The sequence below is a fragment of the Lepisma saccharinum genome, chromosome 1 (assembly GCF_977018435.1).
Source record: "Lepisma saccharinum chromosome 1, izLepSacc3.1, whole genome shotgun sequence".
NCBI lineage: Eukaryota > Metazoa > Arthropoda > Insecta > Zygentoma > Lepismatidae > Lepisma > Lepisma saccharinum.
In genome coordinates, this window is record NC_139229.1 from 356,400 (window position 1) to 363,178 (window position 6,779).

The following is a 6,779-nucleotide window of genomic DNA, read 5'->3' on the forward strand; positions in this document are numbered from 1 at the left end:
GCCGCTTAGATTGTGTTTGGAATGTTGTGTTTTTCTTCATGCTGCATGGGATTAATAATCCAAATTATTATTATTATTATTACTGTCGCAGATCTTTGACTGTGATAAATTAGCCATTTTTAATTTTTTCTACAGCATTTTCCATAATATTTCAAGAGCTCAAGGGGGGGGTTTAAACCCGGTAACCCCCCCCTTGCGTACGCCACTGATGTAATGTGCCTCCACCGGGTATCGAACCCAGGACCTCTTGATTACAAGGCGACGACGGAGAATTATATTTATGATTTATATCTGGTTAATACGCACTTCTCCCGTAACTAGAAAATTGTTTTCAGGTCTTCCCAAAATTAAAGGGAAATGTGGTCGAGTGTTATGTTTTTACAGTGACGTGCGGTGACGTCGACACTTGGGGTAGCAGTCGGTGGCGTGCTCAAGGGGGGGGGGGTTTGGTGTTCCTCACTTTAGGGCCAGTATTCCTACAAAAAAGAAGAATGTCAATAACAGGAAAAGATTACAAAATTATGAATGAGTACTAGAAAAAAGTACACGTAACCCCACCCACATTCGAAAATAAAAAACTATTTGATTTGACTCTAAGCCAGAGATCCTGGGTTCGAATCTCGGATTGGCCATTTGTGTTCTTTGTGTGTGTCCCTTCATCAATTTTGTCGTACCAAAGGTGGCGGAAAAGCGAAGTAAAATAAACCAAATTGAGCAATTAATCAATGATTTGATTTCATTTTTGTTACTTAGCGTCGCTTTTTGTCACATTTGGTTAATTGCGAAGATGATACGATGAAATTGATGAAGGGACGAGCACAGGGAACGCCCATGCCCGGGTCGGGGTTCGAACCCGGAACTCCTGGTGTCGTAGCGCGCTGTGATAACCACTCCCCCACGCTTGGTTGATTTGGTGACAAGTAACAAACCACAACACACTTTTTGTAGTTTCTTCAATGATATTCATTTGACTTTTTGAGTTCTGAGATACATTTTTCATTCCAAATTATTTCATTATTCACTGCAACACATAGGACAAGAATGCGCACTCATCACGGGTTCGAATCCTGGCCTGGATTGTTCATATGAGGTCCCTTCACCAATTTCATCATATCATCACTCAATCCTCATTTTCGCGATAACCAAATGTGGCAGAAAAGCGAAGTAAAATAAACCAAACCAACAACAATATGAACACGCGTTCTCTTGCCCAAATAAATACATCCGTATTTATGACTGTTAGAGACCAAGAGTAGTATATTTAAATAAAACACTACTAAAACGAAAGTCAGAGAGAGCCTGGGCACATATTTGTAATTTAATCATTATATATTCCATATTTGAAAAAGAAAAAAGAAAGGAAGCATAACATTATTGTCTGCACATAACACGTTCCCATTTCATAAATAATAAAACTACACCCCATATTATACATACGCACATATTGTACAACGTGTAAAAGGTTGTGTAAATACAGAGAACATAAGTACTGCAGAAAATTTTACCCTGAGTTCTTTAGAGGATTTACAAAAAAAATATGAGAGACCAATCCCCTATCTGTCCTATAGGAGATAGACTGGGGGACCTGAAAGCACGGGCTTTCAACCATTGCAGCGGGGGGCGAGGAGGCAAGGGAGGTAGAGGTAGAAATCTTCCTTTTCCTTGGGCCGGCCGTTTCTACCTGGAAACTGGTCTGGCGGAAGAAGAGCGAGCTAGGGTATCCAGCCAGCTTTGCCCGCGGAGAACACCGATGGACGAGAAGCGCGTGGAAAAGACAGTGTTGCGTATGAGCTGTGGTGGCTTTAACAAGACAATAAATATTGTGATTTGAATATAATTCGAGATGTGAGATTGATTGATCTATCTCTGCTAGACTAGCTACTCCTCAGTGCACGTCACTGTGTTTTTATCAATTCCGATGCTTACAAATACAGTGCTATCCACAGTCAGGTCGTCCGTGGAGCAGTGTTGCCACATGAAGGGAAATTTCCCTTTTGCAGGGAAATTCGGACCGAAATTTTAGCCAAAAGGGAAAAGGGAATTTCGATTTAGAATACCACAATTTCAGGGAAATTTTAAGACATCTGACTACATTATTACAGTTAATGTTAAGTTCCAATTTCATATTCACACTTACATTTTTTTCTGTTCTATATTCTGCTACCTTGAATATAGCCTGTATATATTTATATTTCTGTTAAGTACATCGCTTTTCTGAAGCTTCGGATAATAGTAACGATGAGGATTAACGATTAAATGGATTCCTGACCAGGATCCAAACCGGGACATCTGGTCAGGAAGCGATGAAAGTGACATACAGTGTTCGGAAAGTTACTTTTAAAATGGTAACTAGTTACAGTTACAGTTACTTGCTTAAAAAAAGTAAGTAACAGTTACAGTTACTCATTTTAAAAAGTAACTCAGTTACAGTTACTGTAATTCAAAAGTAACTGTAAGTTACTTTTACAGTTACTTTCTGGGGTGTAAGGGGTGACCTCCACGTAGTACACCCAAATGTCAACCTCACTTCCACGTTAGTACACCCTGGACTGAAGACTAACGAGGCTCTGGTGACTGGCCCCATGGCCAGTATAATTTTGTTTGTATTGTTCTGTTGTCCTTATGTGTGCTGAGTGCCCCTTTACAGCCTCAGCTTTTAACAGAAGTCAGAACATTTTAAGATTTTTAATTATGCAACGTTAGAGTTGTTCTTTGTAATGATAAGGGGCTGGCCCCCGTATAATGTGACGGGAGCAAAATAGCCTAAGTGCTGACGCTCCCACAATTTTAAAATAATAAATAAATAAATACAGTTACTTTCTGCTGAAAATTTTCGTGCAACCAAATTACACAAATCGATCATTAATTGTGATAAAATATTGTGTGAAGATTAACATGTATTTTACTTATGTTACTGGTACATAATATAAGTCTTCGTATATTTATATTTATTACAAAATAAAGTGCTCTCCTGTGTCTTGGGCAACGCCATGAAGTCGTATGGGGGGTGGAGTTAGGACCTGACACTTTCTTGATCAGCCGAAGGTGGGGGTTATGTCATAGGCGCCGACTTCATGGGGCTTGGGGGGGCTCGAGCCCCCCAATGTTAACGATGTGGGGGCAGAGCTCCCAAATAATTTTGCTTTAGAGGAACTAATGTATTATTTTTCTTCTCTTGTAAAGTTTACTCAGAATTGTGCCACATGAACTTAACTTTAAATACACATTTGAAATGTTCTAGACCATCAATTTGGGGGGCTGAGACCGCTAAACCATCAACTTTGGGGGGGGGCTGAGGCCGCTAAACCATCAACTTTGGGGGGGGACTATGACCAGAGACAGCAAAACACATGACTTACTACTATATACTAAGTATGTAATTATGAGTATTGTTAAAATTTTTACTAAAAAGAGTTTCAAAAGACGATGTGCATGAACTAGGGTAGTGGATGAGACTTTTGGGCTACAAATGGCTCTAACATGACATTCAGAACGAGATCATTGATATATTAGGGAGATCTGTTTTGCGCTCCGTGGTGGCAGATATTAAAAGTCGGGAATATTTTGCTATTATGGTTGACGAAACTTGTGAAATATCCATTCGTGGACAATATTAATATTCTGCATTAGAATTGTGAATAAAAATTTTGATATTTTTGAGGAATTCATGGGCTTTTACGTGATTCCGAACACTGAGATCAAAACTTAAAAAAGGGAGAGAGTGAGTCATTCATTAATTTAATTCAGTGATCAGAGCCCCCCCCCCCAATAATTTTGACAAGTCGGCGGCCCTGGGTGATGTGATAAGTACCACGCCCCTGGCCGCCATTACCCCTCAGAGTTTCCTTCAAGTACCCACTTTATACGACGCTGGGTGGGCACCGGAGCCGCTTCAACAGGTGGAAAAAATACCGGTTCTCCCTCACTGAGTATAGAATGCGCATGGTAGTCAAGCACCCTAACGACTTTTTTTTAAAAAAAGAATACCCCTTTGCGGGAGTATCCCACGTTATTCTTATCAATTTTCACGTATGTCAATTTTCTGTTTTCTGTATTCTGATTGGGACAAATACAAATATTCATGTCCGAACCGAACTAGGATGAGGGACTCCTGGCATAGAGTGCGTTGTGCTAACCACTCCGCCACGGAGGTCGACTGATCTACCGTGACTTACACATTTACATTTAAATGAAATTTATATTTATTATATGTTGTACTTAAGGAATATCCATTGGAGAGAGGGGGGATTCTATAAACTGTATAGAAATAGCATGATTTTATACCATATAACATAACCGATTCCTCTCATTCGCTGCTCACGCAGGCCCGCACCCAGTATTTTTTGAGGGGGGCAGACCCATAGGCGAATTTCCATATTTTTTTTCATATTATACACTGCATATACAATATATATGTGGGGGTGTATAGGATAAATTGGGTAGAGAAATTTGCTCATTTTGTTACGAAATATTGAAGAACAGCATTTTCTAAGCTATATGTATGCAACCACGTGACAAATATTTGCAGTTGACACTGACAATTGTTTCTGTCAGAGAGCGAAAAAAGTGTATGATACGGGTAGACTACATGTGTGCATAATGCAAACAATTCAAATACCCTAAGAAAAGCAACATATGTGTGTGGGGTTGATAGATGAGGGTTTACACCCATTTTGCAAAGTCCCTGACTTTTCCAGGTATTCTACATAACTGTGTAAATAAGAATTCCACTTCAACTTTGTAAGTTAATCAAATGAATCACGTTTGTTGAATATTTTTCAAAATAAATTAAAAATAAAATGAAATAACATTTTTATAAGCAATATTACCCAAAAGGGAAGATTGTTGGGAAGATAAAACGAAACGTGTTTCCGGCTACAAATTCTGCCAAGCAAAAATCATTTAATTCCCCTGACTTTTCCAGGTTTTGAAAGATTTTTTTAAAAAATAATTTGTTTCCAATGACCTCAGTCCTAGCCTTGTTTTCCTGACTCCTCCAGTTGTCCAGGACTTTGGAGTCAATGCAAACCCTGTAAATAAATTATCTGAAGGGAACGGCTAAAGTGACTTCACCCTGGTAGTGTGTCTGCTGGCATAATATTGTTTCTATGGCGTATTTTCGCATTTAGAATATTATTCGGCAGTAAAAATAAATGTCTTGAATATAAATACACATTGGTGCGACCGTACAACAGACAACTTTCACATTGTACAGAGGACATCAAGGCCAAAAATTTCGATGCTACGAGCCGTTGAAAGTGGCATTTTCTATCCCACATGTATGCAACCCCATTTAATAGCTTCTTGGTTGCCACTGGCATTTATTTATACAATACTTAATTTCTTGAGTGTTTTGGACAAATAACAATACATGTTAAAAGTACTTCAGGCAATTTTTTGCCTCAAAAATCTAGCAACGATTCTGCTGTGAAGTGGATTCTCCTATTTACATAACATAAATTAACCCTAAACCATTGAGTGACAGAATGGACATCAGTTGCAGAAAACCCCTGATGTTGGAGAAAGAAAACAAAGTTTTTTGTCCTTCTGCTCAGTGGTGGCGAAAAGGGATCACAGACCTTGCGGTGCGGGTGGAGTGCTAAATGAACCTGATATGGTTGGTTTTGTATTGCAGTCAATGAAGAACCTTTCTTCCATAATGTAAAGAGTATAGAAAATTCCTCTATATTGATATTCTAATTATGTGAAACATTAGACACTGTAAAAGAATAAACCATTCAATAATCGAGGGGTTCCTATTTGTCGAGTGTCGAACAACTGTTTTTGACTAATAAAAAGTTCAGGCAATTTTAAAAATGTACACAGTATTCTACAGAAAGTCCTACATAACCAATACAATGCCTGTAGTGGCGCAAAACTCTTTCTTCCCTTAGGCCTATAGCAAGTAGTGTCCGAGCCGAGACGAAAAAATCGGGACATGGATTAAAAGGGACTATTCTTACTAAATCGGAACGTTTGATAGCCTTGCATCAATGTTTATAGAACTAAAATAGCCCAATATTGCAGTCTGCAGACTTCTAGAGCATGCCTCTGTCCAGAAACAACCTATTCATTTGTGCAAGGACAAAATCGAAATTCATGCAAAATTTGAAAAAAAAACCATCTACGCAATTTTTGTAGGTTTTTATAAGTTCAAATTTAAATTTTTCATGGCTCGAGGGGGTGGGCATAGCCCCCCTGTCCCCCTTGGGTACGGGTCTGTGCTCACCTATGTCTCTTTGTGTCCGCTAAAGGGATCTGGTGCTATCTCGGCAATTTACGGTGGGGGGGGGGTCGAACATTTCCGTTTTACTAGTCATTTAACTTCAAAATAAGCTATGTACAAAACATTTTTTTTAAAATATGGGACATCATTTTTTTAATAGTTGACTGACAATTGCTGATTCGAGTTTGTATCCTGACCAAAAAAAAGTTCAAGGCCTCTTTACGATTAGAACAGCTGCTGTGACTAGGCCTACAGGTTAAAGTAAGATTTCACACTCCCACCACAAAACCTATTGATTACAAGGTCATAGCAATAAACACAACAATATCTCTGAGGCCCATTACTGTGTACATAATTTCATAATTAATTTTTGTTTTGGAACTGATCAAGATAATGAATTCAATATAGATTCTTCTGTGTTTTAATTCAGGGGTGTTGAAAGATTATGTATGAGCTTCAAAACATTATCCACTTACAAAGTTACAGAGTTCCACTCTATTGGCTGGTATAGGGTGTGTTTGTGTGTTTAGAGAGAGACAGAGAGAGAGAGAGA